Source organism: Lissotriton vulgaris, chromosome 1_2 (assembly GCF_964263255.1).
Source record: "Lissotriton vulgaris chromosome 1_2, aLisVul1.2, whole genome shotgun sequence".
Classification (NCBI taxonomy): domain Eukaryota; kingdom Metazoa; phylum Chordata; class Amphibia; order Caudata; family Salamandridae; genus Lissotriton; species Lissotriton vulgaris.
The window spans coordinates 154662290-154685334 of record NC_141686.1 but is presented as its reverse complement, the minus strand read 5'-3'; positions in this window follow the sequence as shown (position 1 = coordinate 154685334).

Genomic DNA, 23045 nt, shown 5'->3' with positions numbered 1-23045 from the left:
AGTGGCCTTCTTAGCAAAACAACCCAGGTTATTATTCATTTGATGTACATTTGTGAGTGTGGGATGCACTCCAAATCTTCAAGACTTATTCCTAGTGCATCCCACACTCACAAATGTACATTTAATGATGATTGCCCTGCAATGGGACAGCACCCGCAAGTAGAAAATGGAGAAATTGGAATAGTACGCCGAACTTAGGCTTAGTTAGTATTCTGGAATCAGAATGGAAGACTGGATTAGTGTTGATAAATAGTAAGTAGTCGATCCGCGAATCCCCGATACTACTTGTTGACCAGATGAGATTGGTCAATTTAGTTATTGCAATTGTTGTTTACATAAGTGTTTTTTTGACCGTTCTTTAAAAATATTTTATTTGTTTCACACAATCATCAATGTTTCTCTCTTTCTTATATCTTTCCTGTTCAGCACCCAGGGGCAGACAGACAGTGTCGCAGTCGGCGGGAGGAGCACAACACCAGCAACAGGAAGACACCAACGAGGGCTCTTCTGCTGGCCCTAGTAAGTCTTCTTGTTTTTAATATTTTAATATTAATAATTCTTATTCCATAACTTTTACTGCACCATATTTTTTCTGAACTATTGTTTCCGTTTCCTAATGCTATTTTTTACCAACAATCTGTACTATCTGTTTCAAAATTCTTGTTATCCCTGCCTCTGCTATGATGACTCTCTGTACTACTACTATTAGTCTGTCTGTAGTAGCTAAGCTTGCCCAGTTGGCCACTCTTTATTTAAAAGGTTTCAAATAAAACTCAGATTCACCAGTAGCTCTTGCCATTGAGTCCAGTCCTTTGGGTTGTCCTCTTGTACTACTTCTAGTCTTATTGATCTTGAGTCTTTGTTAATCTTGAGGCTTTTCGACAATTCCCACCAACAAATGCCCAACCAGATTTATTACTATTTTGATAGAATAGGACATACTACTACTGTTGTAGGTAGGGATTTTGCACATACAGAACTTTGCACAAGAAAATAGGATGTTGGTGATGGAAGGTTGGACCTTCCTCACACCTCAATCAGAAGTTCAGAACCCACCACAATCCCCTGCCCGACTAGTTATAGTAGTGTCTCGTCATAACTATTAGCTCTCCGAACCCTCCCCTCAAGAAACCCAACAAGTAGACAACCCAGAACATAACACACCAACCTCTCAGTCGAGAAAGCAATGCATATGCACACCCTTCCTTCCGCTTGTCTCACTTGTGTAAGTCCACCCCAAATACCACCGAGTCTATGTAAGTTCAAAAGTTTTATTTTGAATTGACAAGCTATCTACGTTGTTCTATAATGCAGCACCTAAAGGAAAATGCATAACATTAAAACAATAAACATTGTTACACTTACAGTTACAACAACTAGAAGCCCATACTAGAAAAAAAGGGAAATCGTGATAACTGAACAGTGGTGAAAGCACTACCATCCCCTTGTTAGAAATATAGTTTATATAAAATGTTAAATGAAGATCTCTGAGAGAATTCTGGGGACCCCTCACCTTAGAAGAATCTAGTACTGGTAGTTGTCGCATCATAAGCTCTGCAAAGCTCTGGTTCGTAGAAGGGAATCTTCCATCTGTAATGAGAAAAATGTTGCGTGTTAGTATATTGCAAGCATTTCTCAGCCATGCCATAAAGTGTACCATTTTTTGGATAAGCAATATGGACTAACGCCACAAATTCATATAAAAGTGGCTTGTTAATGTTTTGGTTGACTTTGTACGCAGCGCTTAGACAGTAGCAGTATGAGGTCATGTGGGCTCAAAGGTGTCATATACAACAACCTGCGAGGTAAAGTCCCTTGTGCAAAAATAAAAGACACAAAGCTAAAAAGGTTGCATGGCTCTGGCTAACTAAGCAAAGACTAGAATGACCCTAGGGACCATATAACTACTAGTGTCTACTCTAGTACTAACTGATTTGTACTAGTGATGTATTGTATACTATTAACTCGTTTTTCAATCTCGCTACTGACCAATAGGGGGAGGTGTATATGACACCTAAAAAATGTGTAATGTTTTTTCTAGGCGCACTACCGACACCAGTGCCGGGGCCAGCCGTGAAGGCGACGTGGCTGGCGAGGACGCGGCAGTTGCGGATGGAGCTGCAGGGGACGAGCCAGCACCAGTGACGGGTGGTAGTAAATTAGATTCATGATCCTTAACTATTGACATTACACTCACTGCAAGTGTGTACTGTATGTATACTGTACTGTTGAGACTTAGGGCCCCATTAGGATGGCGGGCGGATTGCCCCTGCCGGGCAAGCGGTAGTCATCACCGGCCCAGCGGTGGCAAACCACCCGCCATCCCTGTAGAAAAGATCCCCCGCCATATTACAATGGCTGGGGGGTCTGCGGCGGGTGGAAAGACCGTCCGCCGCTTTTCCGTACGATCGATATGTCGACCGGGCGGAAAAGGGTTCAATATGGTGGCGGTGTCTGAAAGACACTGCCAGCCATATTACAATGTGCATTTTGGAATGCCTTTCCGTGGCTGCATTGCCGCCACGAAAAGGCATGCGGAGTATGCTAGGGGGGCCCGTTGCGGGTGCACAGGGGGGGTGCCTATGGTACCCCCTGCCTTTCAAAGCACAACGTGGCAGGCACCACGCGATGCCTGTCACGTTGTGCTTTGAAAAGCACAACATGTACTTTTAGCATTGCGGCGGGCCGTGCTGAAAAAATACGAGATGCACCCGCCACTGGGGCGGGCGCATCCTAATTGCCCCCACAGGACCCCCGCCCTTTGGCGGGCGGTCCCTTTTAGCGTTAGGGCCATCCTAATGATGCCCTAAGTAAGTAAGAGTTGTTGTGAACGTTTGAAGAGTCAAGACACCCTTGACATGCATTAGTAAAGGCATTAGGGGCGGGAATATTGAGTAACCAATAGCCTCTTCTATCTGATTTCAACTCCGCATTGAAAGTTTTATGGAGAAGACTAAAAGTCAGATCAGATCACCTGGTGTTGAACCAAAAAGGGAAAGACGGGTGGAAGGAAGAAGGAGAGGCAAGATTTAATATTTATGATTGACAGAGAGAAGGATACGTGTGATGCAAGCATGCAAACTGCAAAGGTGGCTGATAGGAATCTGATGCATGGTTGGCTGAATGCCTGAAAAAATCCCGCAAATGTTAAAGATCAAGCAAGTGGGAGGATAGATACATACCACAAATGTTATGTACTGTGCTTTATAGTGATACCATGCCACTATGTGTATAATTAAGTTGTCTTACTGTTTTTCTAAGAGTATTTTTTACAATAGTCTTGCTTTTTCTTTTTGATATACAGATACTTAAACCAGATTGGAAGGAGTTGGCCGCCAAGGCACGGCGCTGGAGGTGATACAAGTGGAATATCAATGGCTGGTGGTCCTGGAAGAGGAGGAGGAGGAGGCAGCAGCAGTTGAACACTCCTCCAATGCCCCAGGTCCCAGCAACCGCCCTCCAGCGGTATGGCACCACCGTCTGGTGGCAGCCTGCCACCGCCGCCTTTCCATCACTGGTGCCCCCCCACTGTGGCTGCAATTGCCGCGCTCTTAAGCACCACATCGCCCTACTAGAGGAGGCAGTGCGTGTCCTCCAAAGACAATCCCGCCGAACCGAAGAGACCCTGTTTATTGCCCCTTTTTTATTTATTGTTTTGGTGGGTGGGAATGGGCGTTGGGGTTTTGGACATTCGGTTGGACTTCTTTATGGAATTGGTTGGGGTTAGGGAGAGGGGTGGGTCAGATTTTGTGGGTTTTTTACATAGTTTATTTTTGTTAGGGTTCTTATTAAATCAATATTTCAAATTTACATACAATGTTGCTAATGTTTTGTGGTGGGGGTTACTGTTTTACATCACACTGTTTCTTTGCTGGTGCAGGGCCGCCCATAGCCAGTGTTTGACTTAAATAATTGCCTGACTTTGTATGACACAAAAAAGATAGATGCGGCACCCCTCACTGATTGAGTTGTCCTACTAGTACTGTCAGTCTCTCTCTTCTAGTCTATGCATTCTTTAACTGGACTCAAAGGGGTGTGTGAATTGATTGAAAACATGTCCATTATTAATTATGTCTCCCCAAACTTCTCTTACCTTTGCTTGATGTTTAACTTAGGCACAGCGATGGCTGCATGGTGATGATGGTTTCCTTTCCTAGCATGCCATGGTTGTGGTGGTGGTAGTAATAGTAGACACTGCCAGGGCAGCAGCATTTGCAAAATAAAGAAAATGAGACAGTCAGTCGCCTGAGAGAGACTGTTCGAGGAGTAGTAGAATGAAGTACAGTACAGAGCGTACCGCGAAACAATAATATGCCAAAATATGTTACCACAAACATAACAGTGGTGGGAATAGCCTACTAAACAGAGATACAAACTATAGTTGTGTTGAGCCACTTGACTAGGCCTACAGTGCACTCTACACAAGCGTAACAGTTAATGCTGTGTATGAGGATGACAACAAATCCTATCAATGTCGGCAATTAATGTGGATGTATATGTTCCTTTAGTAAATAAAAATCACCTCTAAAATATACTGCTCATGGGTGGCCAAGCAGAAGAAGATCCTCGCTCTGCCTTGAAATTGAAGTACTGTTGCTTTCGCCACATCCGCCCCAGCAAGCATGTGATAAATTATTGGTGTACATTTAATTTAGTCACACCTCAAGAAGTCACACAGCCCGGGGAAGAGGGTTAGGGTTTGTTGAATGGATTGGAAGGGGGGTTTGGGGAACGGTTTAAAAATGAAAAACAGCACGCAAGGACAAACAACAAAACACAATTTCTGTAGACTACCATATCCATATCAATATGTTGAGGGAGAAAACGGAAATGCATGCATGATTTTGATTGATAAGGAGACCCAGATTACATACAGTTCTTGTACAGTTGTTCCGGGCTTACTTTTACAGATAGCAAATAATTTTTTTTAATATTGGTAGGGATGAATCATAAACAGAGAGCAAACCTAATGATAATAATAACAAGAAGAACACACTGTTGTAAATATTGTAGAAAAAAAAATGAATCAAATTACTTAAAAGATGATGAAAGTTGATACTGTTACTGTGTTATCATGTTCAAAAATGTCGATTTGAATCTCTGCATTCCTCTTGGTCCTCTCCTCCATCAATCATGGGTGCCGCCAGTCGCCACTGCCTGCCTGGCAAATGTAGATTTATTGGTAAGGTAAGTGTGCATTGTAATGTTTTCCCAAGAATAGCACAAGCCCCGGCCTGTAGTTGTAGATGGAAAAAAAAGGTATATTGAGAAACAAAGTTGAAATAAATGCACAAGTTATGGTGTAGTGCAACAAGAACACTTTCCGAGGCGGCATGTATGCAACATCTCTACTCTAGTCTGTTTCCAGCATTGACCTTCAACAACAACAGGACAGAGCAGGCTCACAGTGACGGCATGTCGCTTAGCACATCCTCCGTTTAGAGTACATTTTTTTAAAGAGTTTGACAAAGCACATATCCAGCAACATAGCATTTTACAATTTAAGTGACTAAATCAATACACCGCAGTCATCCCACCGCTTCACTCAACTCGACTTCTACACAGACATTTAGGTCTGCTGTGGTTGTTGTTGACTTGTTTACCTTTCATGCCACTCATGAAACGTCCTCCTGAATTGTTAATATTCCATAAATCATCTCCGATACTTGTACTAACTGACTGTGAAGATCGGCCTGCAGTAGGAGTACAATTTTGTTTATTACACAACAATAGTAGAAATATTATTGACTTGAGTCACTCTTTAATGTGTACAGTAAGACTACTAGTACACTTTGACTTCACTTCATGAACAACAAACAAACAAAAACACAAAGACCAATCATTCAGAGTCGGGTGTCCAATGCATGCAATTCATTTTCATTACCTGTTCCTTCTCATCTTAAGTTAACGGCCCGTCTTTTTCGCCATCATCATCATGGACAGTCTTGTTGTCATACTCAGTGTGCAGTATACAGATTGAGTCCCCTTCCTGTATTCAATCAAAAGCAATATATAAAGCTACAGTAGAAGAACACATTTCTTATTGAAAATAGTTGCAATAAGGAGAAAATTGCTTTAAGTTACGTTTAGTGTGTGGAATGATGATTAGTGCACAATGAAATAACTCCATGCACAATAAACAACAAACAACAGCAATGTCCAATGCATGGCATCATTGCCATGGCATCATTCATTACCTGTTCCATCTTATTTTCACTTTTCGTTAATGGGCAGTATCTCTAGGCTCAGAAAGGAGGATAGCTATAGTAGTCATCATGTTCCACTTCTTTTGGCGGGACTAGGAAACATTTTATTTTTCTTCCATTTAGCATCATCCAATCATCATCTGTCTTGAGGGCTATGGATTTAGGGAGATTCAGGAGGATGGAGTGGAGGAGCTGGATTCGGAGGACTGTACTGTGAAATGCAGACAGCTGAAACTCATATATGTAAATAAGAAGAGTAGAAGACGGTGGTGATGGATTTGTTGTGATTCAAAGTTTGTAACCGGAAAGACAGACACACAAATAAAGGAAAATAAGGGAGGAAGACAGTAAGTGCAAGCCTAATTGTCAGGGAAGTATAGCTCGTCCTCAAACTCTGGGGGTTCAACCAGTAGTAGGTAATCAAGTAACACAACAACTTCCGTCACCTGAGCCGCTGTCCTCATCTTCCTCCCTTGATTCACGTATTGTGTAATTCGGTGGTATGAAGTGCTCATTCATTTTGATCATTGTTAACCTCTCCACGTTTTCTGGCGAGAGACTGGTCCTTCTCACTGTTACAATGGAACCAGCAGCACTGAAAACACGTTCGGAAGAGACACTTGTGACAGGGCAAGTCAGATAGCTTATCGCCAGCCTGCTGAGCAGTGGCCTTTCGGCACTTTTCCTATACCAATACTGCAATGGGTTTTGATCAATTTACACCTCTGTTGGGTCGTCCAGATAGGCCTGCACCATCCACACAATGTTCAGGGCTGCTGCTAACCTTTTTTCTGGCTCTTTTCTCTGTGCATCAGCACTGTGCTTAATACCAATGCCTAACTGTAAATACCATTCGTGTAACGATTCTAAAGGGCCTAATGATCCAGTTATTGGTACTGTTGTCGATAGTGATGGTGAGTGTTCTGAGCCAAACGCACTAACTCTCAGTACGTCGACATGTTTCGAAGCAACAGCTTTTTCTTCAGGACGGGGTGTACAGATCCCCACCTTACTCACGTCAAGATTTGAAATGGCATGTATTGCCAAAATTAAATATACACTAAATAAAAGCAATAGATTAAATGTGCCTATTCTGTTAGTTGCTCAAAAATGCCTGCATTGAGGACCTGTAAACGGAGAGAACAAAAGGAAAAAAGAAGAAATATATATGCAGTATTTCAATAGTGATACTCAGCACGGTGACCTAAAAATGTGTAAAAGGCAATCTCTAGACACACTAGGTCATCCTATTTAGGTGCAGGGCCCTGTAAAAAAGAGACAATTACCAGACAAACGAACATAAAACATAAAGCACACACTCTAGTCAAAAAATCATGAGTTGAATTAGGTAGTCAAGGGATTATGGTGGTTATTTCACCTAGAGAAAGCAACCTTGGTAAGAAAAATGCATACTTGCTACCATAATCTGAATGGCTTCATGAGCCTAAAACAGACGGGTAATTTATCATCAACAATCTATGGAGTGAAGCAAAAACACACAGTCTTGGTTTTGTAAGAGTACTCACTTTAGCAGACGTTGTCCAAAGTCTCACGGCCACTCCATCGGATATGCCGTACTTACAGATTCACAGTACCACCCCTACAGATACCAAAAAGGAGGCCAACAGCAACAGAAACCATTTTACCCTAGACATAGAGGATGGAGAGGTTACCAGGGACCACCAGTATGCCAACACTACAAAGGCCCACCGACATTTCAACAGTACCAATATGTCCCACCTCCACCAGTGGCACCTTTCCAACAGTGGACACCAGAATATGACGGAAGTTTCTACAGACCCCTGCCTTTTTTAGGGTCACGCCCAGGACCCCGACAAGGCAGGAACAGGAGGGGAAACAACGTGAACTGGCAGACAGGAGACCAAGAAGACTCTCGAGTAGCAACGAGAAGTATGACAGGCGCCCTCCAGAAACAAGCCTCAACCAGCAAGAGAGCGACCTAGTGGTGAATATCACCCCTTTTGATCTATCAGACATTCAGAAAGCAGTCCTGAACAAGGGCTTGGGTTTTGTACCTACAAATAAACAAGATACATTCATAATCCACGCCGAAATGCAGGAATTTATGTGGAAATTCAAACTTCAGGTATTTTTCAAGGACAAGGAAGAGACATCCCCCAGACCCACTGACACCGGTCTCAAACTCAAACCAGCATTCACGCCACCGGATGCTTGTTTACCTGTAGAGCTACTTGCTTTTGAAAAAGCAGTAATGACTGATCTGGGTCAATTGACCACAGACAACAGGAGTACGTTTCACAACACCAGCAAATTGGAACAGGAAGCCATCCGTCAACTCTCTGGGAAAAAGGAAATCATTATAAAACCTGCCGTCAAAGGGGGTGCTATTGTTGTCCAAACGTCAATAGCCTATGACCAGGAATGTCGTATACTCCTATCAGACAGGAGAAACTACACAGTAGAACATGAAGACCCTACAGAGCAACTGCGTATCAGGATCCTGGGAATGGTGGAAGAAGCCTTGGCACACGATTGGCTGTCTAAAAAAGAGGCTGAGTTTCTGGTTAAAAAATCACCAAGGACTCCGTACTTCTACACCATTCCCAAGATACACATGAACCTGGGATACCTGCCAGGCAGACCAATAGTCTCTGGCATTGGGTCCATCCTGGAACCACTGTCCAGATTTGCGGGCGCTTTTCTACGCCCCCTGGTCCAAGCCACGGATACCTACCTAAAAGATACCAAAGGGATACTATAGCTTCTGAAAAACCTACCATTCAATCCCACGAACCAACTACTACTAAGCCTGGATGTAGAAAGTCTCTATACCAGCCTGCCCCATGATGAGACGCTTAACATCATTGAAGAAATTCTTTTCTCGAACAGCTGGGAATACCAGACCCCTAGGAACCTGGTGATGGAATGCATGGGACCAGCATGGGGAGCACTTTTGCTCCGAGCCTGGCCGGGCTCTATTTTCACCATCTGGAGGATCACAAAATCCTACACCAAGATAACCCCTATCAACGGAACATAATAACATGGAAGCGGTATATAGATGATATGTTGGTCATCTGGGAAGGAGATCTCCAATCCATTGAACAGTTCATGGAATGGCAAAACACACAGAATCCCTTCCTTAAATTCACTAGTTCCATATCACGTGACAAAATGGTGTACTTTGATCTCAACATTTACCCGGAGTGGGGGTATTTGAAGACAACCACTCATTTTAAGCTGACATCAAAAAATTGTCTACTAAGATATGACAGCTTCCACCCGCGTCACCTACATGACAATCTCCCGTACTGACAATTCCTCCGCCTGAGACGTAACTGTTCTAACTTGAACGATTACAAGGTTCAGGCAGTGGATCTCCCCAAAAAACTGGAAAAACGTAAATACCCAACACCAGTCATAAACAGAGCCATGAAGAGGGCACGCAATAATTACAGGGATGCACTCCTGGAGGACAGGGTACAGAAAGAACCAAACAAAAGGTCTATTTGTGTCAACACCTATAACACTCACTCCAATGAGATTTCTAAAATCGTGAGCAAACACTGGAGGACCCTTGTATGTGGCGATCTTGAGCTGGAAAAAAACCTTTTCGCACACAAGAGGGGAAGTAACCTAAAAGATATCCTGGTCCACACTCGACCGCGTACCAATCAAACCGAGCAATCCACAGTACACTGGGTCCAGGGGCACCAACCCTCTGGCAACTGCAGCAGCTGCCACCTGAAAAAGAAGAGTAGACAACTGAAATTCCACAATGGCAGTGAATGGGAACAAAGGAAGTTCACCAACTGTAACAGCTGGAATGTAGTGTATATGATCACATGCCTGTGCAGTCTTAAATACATTGACATGACGTCTAGACCCGCCAAGATAAGAATCGGGGAACACAAGAGTAGCATCAGGTGTAAAAAGAGAACTACTAAAATGGCATCTAGGTTTTTTATGGAAAATCACATAGTGAATGATCTGAAGTGGACAATAATAGAACAACCACCATCGTAAATTGGGCTTTTTGATAAAGATCAACGCTGGGTGTTCCATTTGGGGACGAATGTGGTGGGTCTTAATGATGACATCCCATGGAATCAGCTGAATTGATTAGACCTGAGGTCAACACATATCTCTCCCGTTGTCTTAATCTACCCTGGGGCACAGAAAATATTCTTTCCACTCCTATTTTTGCCTGGGTTCTGTTTGCCTATAACTGACACAAACCTAATGATGATGGCTGTGCATTTCTATAGACTGCCTTATTTGAGCACTACCTGAGAGTCGAGTCATTCATTTTCTAACTCAGGCTGTTGTATGGGCTGTTTTCTTGATCCACCCCGGGGCACAGAAAATAGATATTTTTTTCCACTCCTTTGGGTTGGGCTGGGTTTTGCCTATAACTGACACAAACCTAATGATGACGGTTTTACATTTCCGTGGACTACTTGATCCTGACAGTCCAACCATAAACTAACTCAAGGGCTTGTATGTTCTTTTTACAATATGCATTTACACACCCAAATACCTGAGCAAAAACATTGTTGCTCATATGAAAGTTTTTAGACCAAACATGGCGTTTTTTGATAAAACGCCCACCCTTTGTTGGTTTTCTGTTTATAATAACACCGCGCTAGGACTCCTAATAGGAACATACTTCCTTAGCGCTATGTGTGGGCCACGGCCGTGCGCCCGATCTAGATGAACATTTTTTTTTCAAATGCGCATGTGCGAATGAGTTCTGTCCCACTCTATTCACTATGGACAATTCTGGTCAAATGCACGCATGCGCGATAGACGCTGTCTCACACTCCGCACAGACGCGGAAGGTTCGGGGCTCGGAAACACCATATTAGGCATGAAGCACTGCAAGGCTGGACGACATGAGTTAACAATTAAACAGACAGTCAAGCGCACACAACACTTTATAAAGTTATGAGTAATCAAAGTGAGGCGTTGAAGGATAAGATCACACGTGATGTTCTTTCTGTTTAGCTTTAATGGGTATGTGAGTGGTTCTCCTTACACAGGAGCCACCACCAAGAAAGACAAACCAGCCGACACGTGTTTCGTCAGTTAGGGAGTTAACCCAATGACTCTTCAGGGCTGAGAAGGTGTGGTATATCGTTGTATCGGGGGACCGGTGATAATTCCAACCCGGTCCTGATCGGGTGTTTTATCTAAATTGTGCAAATCGGCACAAAGTAAGTTTTGTCGAAGGTTACCAGGCTCGTCTTAGAACAGGGCGGGTAATGCCTGTTGTCAGGAAAACGAGCGGCGGTATGCCGTAGAGTAGTGCCAAGGGTATTAACAGGAAACAGGTGTTTCTTATCCTTCAACGCCTCACTTTGATTACTCATAACTTTATAAAGTGTTGTGTGCGCTTGACTGGCTGTTTAAACTTATCACAAGGGTTAGTTCCTACACCCTTTGTTTGCAGAGTTTTAGGGTTTTCTCTGCACAAGCAGCACCAACCAATACTACCTTTTCGCAACTACCTCACCATCACACGTTGTGCGCCATCCAATTTCTGAAAAGGAATAACCCCTCACTGAACCGGAAATTAGTTAACAATTATTCAATTAGGGATAGTATTTAAACTGTACCCGCCGAGCTCCACACTACAAACACGAAGCAGCGGAGGGGACGGTTGGTGAAATGAACACCTCGTGAATCTGTAAGTACAGCATAGCCGATGGAGTGGCCGTGAGACTTTGTCGTAAAAGTTTGTCTGTATTGTAGTGCACTGGGCGCTGCTTCGCCTTGCTTCTGCTGCAACTGTATTGTATTTTTAAAAGTTTGTCTGTATTGTAGTGCACTGGGCGCTGATCCGCCTCGCTTCCGCTGCTATTAATTCAACTTTAGTGCGCGTTTACCCCCGGCGCTGTGCTCTGCCCTCCCCCCACTGCCATTTTGTTTATTTGGTTGTTGTCCTCGGTCTGCGTCCTCGTGAGCCCACCCCGCCTCCCAGCTGAGCCGCCCTCCCACTGTGTATATACAGCGCTCCCGTACCTGGAAGCGCTGTGATCCCCTCATTACTGCTTGCTGAGAGGTCGCTCCCCAGTCTCCCTGGCGAGACCTGGTATTGTAAAAGTTTGTCTGTATTGTAGTGCACTGGGCGCTGCTTCGCCTCGCTTCTGCTGCAACTGTATTGCATTTTTTAAAAGTTTGTCTGTATTGTAGTGCACTGGGCGCTGCTTCGCCTCGCTTCTGCTGCAACTGTATTGTATTTTTAAAAGTTTGTCTGTATTGTAGTGCACTGGGCCCTGATCCGCCTCGCTTCCGCTGCTATTAATTCAACTTTAGTGCGCGTTTACCCCCGGCGCTGTGCTCTGCCCTCCCCCCACTGCCATTTTGTTTATTTGGTTGTTGTCCTCGGTCTGCGTCCTCGTGAGCCCGCCCCGCCTCCCAGCTGAGCCGCCCTCGCCCCTCCCCCTTTCCACCATCCATATATGACAGATGAGCTTCCGCGCAGCGTTCACGCGCATCGATCGCGCCCCAGTCGCGCCAAAGGTGCGCCAAAGGTAAGCCCGTCTACGCCCGTCCGTGCCTGGACCGTGCCCAGCGCCAGAGCCCCTGGTCCTCGCTATGCCCAGCCATCCCGCATTACCTACGACGCCTCCACCCTCCTAGCCCTTAACCCCGGCAGACTCCCCAACTGCGTTCAAGCCGCTCCCGGACACCTCCATGGACCCTTCTCCTGCTACTCCTGCAAGTTCGACGGCAACAAGAACAACTCCTCATCTACAAACACACTACAGATATCCAACCCCAACTACCTACAATGCATCCTACTCAACACCCGCTCGGTCCACAGGCACGCCATCGACCTCTGGAATCTACTTGACACCATCTCCCCGGACGTCGCTTTCCTAACAGAAACATGGATGAACACCACGTCAGCCCCAGACATCACCATTGCCATCCCGGAAGGATATAAGATCATTCGCAAGGACCACACCGGCCAAACAGGAGGAGGCATCGCTATCGTCCATAAGAAATCCATCCGCATCTCAACCAGCTCAGACGTCAATCTCGCCAACACTGAACACCTTCACTTCCAGATCCACATCGACCCCAAGACCACACTCAGAGGCACCCTCCTCTACAGGCCACCAGGTCCCCGCGCACAATTCAGTGAAGACATCACGGACTTCATCACTCCACACGCGCTCCCCTCCGAGGATTACATCCTTTTGGGAGACCTCAACTTTCACCTTGAAAAGAACAATGACCGCAACACCACCACCCTTTTGGACAACCTCGCCAACCTCGGACTTAAACAACTTGTCACCACCCCCACCCACATCGCAGGTCACACACTCGACCCTATCTTCACCTCCAGCAAACATGTCTCCCTCAGCCACACCACAACTCCCCATTGGACGGACCACTGCTGCGTTCACTTTACCTACAACAAGACCCCTACCAACAACCATCCTCAACCCACTCTGCGGAGAAACTGGAACAAAATCACCATCGACCAGATCTCCTCATCGCTTCTTCTAAACCCCCCTACCCACTCCTCAAACCCCGACCAAGCAGCCACTAACCTCACCCAATGGTTATCCAACAGCGCCGACATCCTAGCACCACTGAAAAAAGGACATATCAAACTAGGCAGCAAGAAGGCCTCCTGGTGCAACGATGACCTTAAGAAATCCAAGAAACTCTGTCGCTCCCTTGAGAAGGCCTGGAAAAAAGACCCAAACACCAGCACCAAGGACGCCTTCAAAAACGCCACCCGCATACACCACCAACTAATCCGGTCTGCCAAGAAAGCCGCATTCAAAGACCGACTAGATAACAACGCCCACAACAGCAAGGAATTATTCAACATCGTCAAAGAGTTTACCAATCCCTCAGCCAACTCCAACGACATCACCCCCTCCCAAACCCTCTGCGATTCACTGGCCTCATTCTTCCACAACAAAATTGCTGACATCCACAACAGCTTCGACAACCGACCCGAAGACCAACCCACCCTACCCTCTGCAGGACCCCCACACCCCTTGAACATCCTCAATGACTGGAACCCAATCTCCACTGAGGACACCATCCGTCTGATGAGCTCTATCCACTCAGGATCCCCCACAGACCCATGCCCTCACCACATCTTTAACAAAGCAGACTCCATTATAGTACCGCACCTCCGAGACGTCATCAACTGCTCCCTCAACTCCGCAACCTTCCCGGAAAGTTGGAAACACGCCGAACTCAGCGCCCTCCTGAAGAAACCCACAGCTGACCCCACCGAACTCAAAAATTACCGCCCTATCTCGCTCCTTCCATTCCCGGCCAAATTCATCGAGAAAGCGGTCAACAACCAACTCGCCGCCTTCCTCGAAACCAACAAATCCCTCGACTCATCACAGTCCGGCTACCGAGCCAAACACAGCACTGAAACCGCCCTCATCGCAGCTACAGACGACATTCGAACTCTACTGGACAATGGAGACACAGTCGCCCTCATCCTCCTCGACCTCTCCGCTGCCTTCGACACAGTCTGTCACAGCACCCTTTTACAGCGCCTCAGAAACATCAGAATCCAAGGAAAAGCACTGGAATGGATCACCTCATTCCTTCCAACCGGAAGAACCCAGAGAGTCCGCCTTCCACCATTCAAGTCAGAGGCCACTGAAGTCATCTGCGGCGTACCACAAGGATCTTCACTACGCCCCACCCTCTTCAACGTATACATGAGCCCCCTCGCGGTCATCGCACGCCAACACAACCTCAACATCATCTCCTACGCCGATGACACTCAACTGATCCTATCACTCACCAGAGACCCTAACACTGCCAAAACCAACCTACATGAAGGAATGAAAGAAGTAGCCGAATGGATGAAGCACAGCCGTCTGAAACTGAACTCAGACAAAACAGAAGTCCTCATCCTAGGCACCTCCCCCTCCGCCTGGGATGACTCTTGGTGGCCAGAGGCCCTTGGAAAAGCACCCATCCCGACGGACCACGCACGGAACCTGGGCGTCATCCTGGACTCCTCACTCTCGATGAACAGACAAGTCAACGCCGTTTCTTCATCTTGCTTCAACATTCTTCGCATGCTCAAAAAAACATTTCGCTGAATCCCCACCGAAACTAGAAAAACGGTCACCCACGCTCTGGTCACGAGCCGCCTGGACTACGGAAACACCCTATACGCCGGTACCACCGCTAAACTCCAGAAAAAACTCCAACGCATTTAGAACGCTTCAGCCAGGCTCATATTAGACATCCCGCGTAAAGAACACATCTCTGGTCACCTGAAAAACCTCCACTGGCTCCCCGTCAATAAGAGGATCACTTACCGCCTCCTAACCCACGCACACAAAGCACTTTACGAAATTGGACCTGAATGCCTCAACACACGACTGTCCTTCTACACCCCCTCCCGCCAGCTACGATCATCTAACCAAGCCCTTGCCACTGTACCTCGCATCAACAAAACCACCATGAGAGGTAGATCCTTCTCCTACCTGGCAGCTAAAACCTGGAACTCACTTCCCACTCACCTTCGCCTTACTCAGAACCACCTTGCATTCAGAAAGCAACTTAAAACGTGGATATTCGACAAGTAATTCCCCACCCTTCTTCAAGCGCCTTGATACCCTCTGGGTATGTAGTGCGCTATATAAATATCTTGACTTGACTTGTTTTTACTTCACTCCATATATTGTTGATGACACGTTACCCCTCCGTTTTAGGCTCATGACGCCATTCAGATTATAGTAGCAAGTATGCATTTTTCTTATGAAGGTTTATTTCTCTAGGTGAAATAACCACCATAATCCCTTGACTATCTAATTCAACTCATGATGTTTTGACTAGAGTGTGTGCTTTATGTTTTGTGTTCGTTTGTCTGGTAATTGTCTCTTTTTTACAGGGCACTGCACCTAAATAGGATGACCTAGTGTGTCTAGAGATTGCCTTTTACACATTTTTAGGTCACCGTGCTGAGTATCACTATTGAAACACCGCTTATATATTTCTTCTTCTTTTTTCCTTGTGTTCTCTCCGTTTACAGGTCCTCAATGCAGGCATTTTTGAGCAACTAACAGAATAGGCACATTTAGTCTATTGCTTTTATTTAGTGTATATTTAATTTTGGCGATTCATGCCATTTCGAATTCTGATGTGAGTAAGGTGGGGATCGGTACACCCCGTCCTGTAGAAGAAGCTGTGGCTTCGAAACATGTCAACGTACTGAGAGGTATTGTACATTAAATACAAAATACCTCCACCACACACCCCTTTTAACAATACCGGCAATCCACAGTACACTGGGTCCAGGGGCACCAACCCTGTGGCAACTGCAACAGCTGCCACCTGAAAAAGAAGAGTAGACAACTGAAATTCCACAATGGCAGTGAATGGTAACAAAGGAAGTTCACCAACAGTACGTCGACAATGAAAGTACGTCGACATGTTTCGAAGCAACAGCTTCTTCCACAGGACGGGGTGTAGGCCCATTAAAAGTCTTTTTAGAACTCACGTGCCAGGTATTTTTTAATCTTTGTATTCACTCACTTTCCACCCATGACCCATTACTCACTTAATACCAAACACCTTCACGCACCACACATAGAGTTTGCATCAGTGCTCCGAAGTAGTCGTTGGTCAGTAGCATGCCGCATCCCGTAGAGTGATGCGAAGACCCCAATGATGAAGCATGACACCAAGGGTCCTTTTGGTGTGTGAGGGGTATTTAAAGAACACAGGGCCCAATGTAGGTAGCCCTTTACCGATCGGAATCGGCCGAAAATACCGATTTTCGGCCGTTTCCGATCGGTAAAGGGCTATCGAGATGTAGGGGCACATTTTCGGTAATTTTACCGAATCGTTATCATTACCGAATCGGTAAATTTACCGAATCTGTAATATTTACCAATTCGGTAATGATAACGATTCGCTAAAATTACCGAAAATGCAATGTAGGTTGCCAATGTTCCATCAGCACATGGCTTACAGAATCGGTATTTTACCATGGAATACAAATCCATGGTAAAATACCGATTCCTGTGTACATGCACATCTGTGCATGTACACATGTGCCATGTGACAGACAGACGCGCCCTTAGGGCATGTCTGTGTGCCACATTGCACACATGCCCGTTTTGGGGGTGCTAGAGGGTGTCAAAGTGACACCCCCTGCACCCTTGCCAAATTCGGTATTTACCGATTCGGTAAATACCGATTCGGTATTTGACTTTAATCCTATGGGCTTCAAAGGCCCATAGGATTCAATAGCAAATACCGATTCGGTATTTACGGAATCGGTAAATACCGAATTTGTAAGGAATCGGTAACGATTCCAGATGTTGGGACCTACATCCCATTTACCGATTTTGAAATACCGAATCAGTAAAATTCGGTATTTCAAATTCGGTAAATGGGATTTACCTACATCGGGCCCTTAGTGTGCTCCCCACCACTGTAGGGACCATACAAAGTACACTTTCCTTGTGGATTCTTTTTGTTTATGAAATATTCATTGAGTGGCCTGTACTGCTCAAACAGAAAATCAAGCATGTAATACGTTGAGTTCCAACGTGTTGCCACCTCCTGGATGAGTGCTTTGACTAGCATTTTAAAGTCATGTTGAATGATCCTCAGCTGCTTCCGCGCTTTGAAAGAATGGCTGAAATGAGTGCATATTCTTCGGCAGGTGGTCAGTAAGTTGCTGACTAGGTTCTTTTTTCAGAAAGTCTTGAACTATAATGTTTATGCAGCGCGCCAAACATGGAACCCTGAAATTGGAACCAAACTCCATGGCCTTAAGTACATTACTGCCATTATCTGTGGCAACAAAACCAATACTAAGCCCTCTTGGGCGCATCCATTCAAAAACCTTGCTGCAAAACTCTTCCAAAATGTTTATAGCAGTAAGAGATTTCTCCATGGCGAACATAGCTACAGTTGCATGTTTCCAAATAGCTTTAACAATCTCAGCTGTGTCAACCGCACCTCCTTCAGATAGCTTATCTCTAACCCCCACAAAAGAGACCTAGTGTGCAGTGATGCACATGTAATCTGTGACTTGGCAACTGGTCCACATGTCTGTTGTCAGGTGGATATTGTGAACAGCACTCTGCTGCAAAGCTTGTCCAACCAATTCCAGCACATCATGATGTAGTGCCGGAACTGCAATTCTTGCGAAATAGGACTGGCTGGGAACCTTCCATTTAGGGCAGATGGCTGACACAAATTCAAGGAAACCCACCCCTTAGACAAATGAAAAAGGGAGAAGGTCCAGTGCTAACATTTTAGCCAGCTTCGCATTGTACAACCGTGCTGTTGGGTGGTTACGTTGGAACTGCCCCTCCAACCTAAGCATGCTCTCAATGGTAGGCTGGATTACTTTCCTTTTGTGGTGCTGTTGTTTTCATTAACCCACTTAGGCTCAACGACACACTTTGTCTCATTGCAGTACTCAGTGGCCTTGGTCTCTCAGCCTGACTCTGAGTATGGCTCTTACTGCTGTGCCACTCAGATTTTGCTGAGGAGGATGTGGGCAGTACCACTACACTACTGGTGACAGGGCTAGAAATGCCTCCCTCTTTTTCACCTTCCACCGCAATAATATTGTCCCATGATTCTTCATGCCCAACTTCAATGGGTTGAGTTTTTTACTTTGTTTTAAGTGAAGTACGTGATTCTCCCACACGATAGTGTGGTGTATTCTGAGATGACTTGCTTGGCCTCCGGTACCATAGTTTGTACCAAGCTTACCCCGCCGAACACCTTGTCGACAAATTGAGCATATAGCAACTTTCTCCTCCTTGGTGCTAAGAGAAAGAAGTCCCAAACTGGGGAGGAGAACTTTCTGGCAGTGCTGGATGTGCCACTTTCAATACCAGATGAACTGGAGGGTGTGCTTGGAATGTGACTCTGTGCAGCTACACTGTGACTTTTACTACCACTACCTACTGAGATGGTTGAGCTGGATGTAGGTCCCTGCCAGGCCTTTGAAAATATGGCTGCAGGAGGTCGTGGTGGTGTAACCTGTGTTGGTGGTGTCCGTGTTACATCCCGCTCAGTAGCAGCCTTTCTGGATAGGGTGAGAATGTTGGTCTCCATCCCCTTTGGGGTGGGAGTGATGTGCGTGATGACTGGCTTTCCCCTTTGGGGTGGGAGTGATGTGCGTGATGACTGGCTTGTCTTCATCAACATCATCCCCCTCTTGCATATCTACCTCCACAATTCTAAGTTTTTCTGCAACCTTCCTTTTCAGGAGCATTGTGGTGTGCATCACTCTCAGACTGAGCTGGTGGCTGCCAAGTTGCATCACGATCATCAGAAGCGGGCTTGAAGAAAATGATGGACTAAGCCTCCTTTTCCTTGCTGGTGGTCTGGAAGACAATAGATCTTCAGAAACAGTGGTTTGCTCCACTTTGTCTGCAGGAATCTCGATTTCCTGAAATGCCCCTACTTCAGGAGCAACAACTAATATTTTGGGCTGTTCTTGCGGCTGCTGCTGTTCTTGCGGCTGTTCTTGCGGCTGCTGCTGTTCTTGCGGCTGCTTCTGCACACTTATCTGCTGAGTTTCTGCGTGCGTTGATTGTGTACTACTTTGCGATAATCTTATAAAAAACAGAGGGGCATATTATCAAGGGGGTTTATCTCCGCTTTTTTGGCTTTAAAAGCCAAGAAAGCGGAGATAAAATTATCTCCCTATTACCTAGCTGTCGCTAACACCAGTTAGCGACAGCTAGTAGGAGATAGCGACCATCTTGGGCCCCACTTTGCATGTCAGTGATATTTATCACTAATGACATGCAAAGTGGGCGTGCCAAGATGTTAGCGACTGAAAACAGTCGCTAACATCGCTATCTCCTATTACCAACTTTTGGAGATATTCGCGCTAAGCGAGAATATCTCCAAAAGCTAACACCTGCCCTGAGCAGTTCTTAGCCATGTTATCCAATGGGAGGTGGATAACATGGCTAAGAGCATTAGCTCGGTAATGCATGAATATCGCAGACTTTTCAGCGATATTCATGCTTTGCGGCGATTTTTATCGCATTTGCGATAAACCTTGGTAATACCAAGGTTTATTTGCGGTAAAAATCGCCGCAGCTCAGCGGTAAATTTTTGTCTCTAACCAAGCAATAGCGATATTTATCGCTATTGCTTGGTAATATGCCCCAGAGTTCCTTCTCCTGAGTTCAATGAGTCATAGGTGGTGTTAGAATCCCACAAGCGGACGTTTACATCACTGGAAGGGATTAAGATGTTACACCGGTTACCAAATTTACAACTTAGTACTAGTAGGGCACAAAGGTACCATGAAAAACATGAAACAATTTTTATAAAAATATTTTTCATTCATTTATTTGAAAAACATTTTTAAAATTTGATCATAACATATTAATGCAATTAAAATCATATACACAAACGTTTTTCGTGAGGTTCAGACATTTAAAAAAACATACAATATTCTTTAAAAATTGCTATTTTAGCAATATTTCATACAGACATTACAACATCAAGTTTACTAGTCAAAGGATTTCTATAGGAACAAAATTGTCGACGCGGCGTTTCGGTGCCTCTTTATTATCTTGCACCTTCTGCAGAAGTTTGTGTATATGATTTTAATTGCATTAATATGTTATGATCCAATTTTTTTTTTTTTTTCAAATAAATGAATTAAAAATATTTTTAAAAAATTGTTTCATGTTTCATGGTTCCTTCTTCTTACCGGCAGCTTCTTACCGCCAGCTACTGGACCTGGTACCTTTCTTCAGAGGTCAGGCAGAATGCACGTGTACAAGTTGTGGTCACACATGAACGTGATGTGCAGCAGGACTTCTGTCTGGCTGGCAGTACAACAGGTGATGATGATGATACCTCCTCCTCTGGCTTTTTGTGCGCCTAAAAGCAAATAAGCCAGGAGGAGAACATCAGTGATATGTTGCATTTGTTGTTGTGGTTCAGTTACTACTGTACTAGTACAAACAAACAAACATAAGAAGATATAGTCGAGCCATTTCTGAGACTTTGTCAACAAGGGCTATGTTATACTACTGCGTACACACTACACTCTCAGGAAGGATAGGAAAGAGAATAAGAACCACCAAAATACAAATGTCATGGAAGTGGGGTGGACCCTATTTGGCATTAAACTATTTGAGCATCACATCATTCATGGAGCTGCTGCTGGCAAAGGGGATGGATGGATGGAAGCAGTAGGATCTTCGGCTGGGGTAGAATTGCTCTCAACATGTCCATGTAGCAACTCACATTAAGGGTCACACTCTGGACCAACTCTGGACTTCTAACATTGACATTTCCCCTCCCCTGGTTTCCCCTTGTCCTTGGTCTGATCATTCCTTTATTTCCTTCACTCTGGCTCACATTCCCCCCACTCCCCTGCCTCTTGCCACTAATCTTTCAGCTCGGAACTGGAAACGGGCCAATATGGAAGAATTCCATTCCTTACTGGCTGTTTCCGCTCCTAGCGATCAGGCCTCTGTTACCTGCCAGGCCTCTCGCCTCGAACGTTGGCTTAAATCAGCCATCGACAAGGTTGCACCTTTGAAAAAAATAAAGATTAAACGCCCCTACGATGCTCAACGCTGGTTCACTGAACAACTAAAGAGGGACAAACTGAGCCTCCGCCAAGCTGAGCGCCGCTGGCGGCGTACATATGCCTCTGAAGAAAAAGCCACATACGTTGCTCTGCTAAAATTATATAAAAACTCCATTCTTCATGCCAAAACAGCATACTTTTCTCAAAAGATCATAGACTCTGCGTCTAAGGCGAAAGATATCTTCTCTATCATGAACAAGCTTACACAACCCGATCGGGTGATTATCCAAGCTGTCCCCTCACAAACACTCTGTGATTCACTTAATTCTTATTTTATCAATAAAATCGTTACTATAAAAAACAATATTCTCATCCCTTCCTCCCCTACCGCCCCAGCCTTACCTTGTAAGAACTCATTTTCACTGGACACCTTTCCTTTAATTTCCATGACAGACTTTGTGGCACTTCTGAATAAAGTGAGCTCCGGTTCACCTAATGATTGTTGCCACCCGCAGATCCTTGCTTGCCCTGACCCACCGCGTACTCTTCTCAACGAATCCCTAGCAACAGCAATTGTCCCTGACTCCTTTAAACACGCTGCAGTGGTCCCCATCCTGAAAAAGCCTAATGCTGACCCTTTGGTCTTAAGTAATTTTCGTCCCATTTCCCTGCTCCCCGACCTTGGTAAGATCTTAGAGACCCATGTTACCAACGGTCTCAGCTTATTTATTGAGAATTCCCAGTTTCTTGACTCCCAGCAAGCAGGCTTTAGGCCAGCCCATTTCACCGAATCCGTCATCTTGGCTGTGATGGACGAGCTCAGGAAGGGAGCCGAGAATAACACTTTCCAGGCACTTGTGCTGTTGGACTTATCGGCGGCCTTTGACACGGTCGACCATGAACTGCTGATCGATCGTGTCAATAATGCGGGCGTTCAGGGTCGGGCACTCGAGTGGATCAGATCTTTTTTACACCAGCGCACCCAGGAGGTCCACCTGTCCACCTTTGCGGCATCCTACTCCAGTTTGACTTGTGGAGTCCCCCAGGGATCCGCCTTATCGCCCCTTTTATTTAATCTTTATATGCAACCTTTGATTGTTTCCCTTCGCAATAGCCCGGTCACCATTTTCAATTACGCTGATGACCTTCAGCTGGTCTTTAATCTTGACTCCACCATTGCATCCCGCACTAACTTTCAATCTAGTATGCTTTCCATTAGCAAATGGATGTACCATAGCCAGCTGAAGCTAAATCCTGATAAAACGGAGCTTGTCTTAACCGGAGGACCTGCCAAACCTTGGAATGCTAGCTTC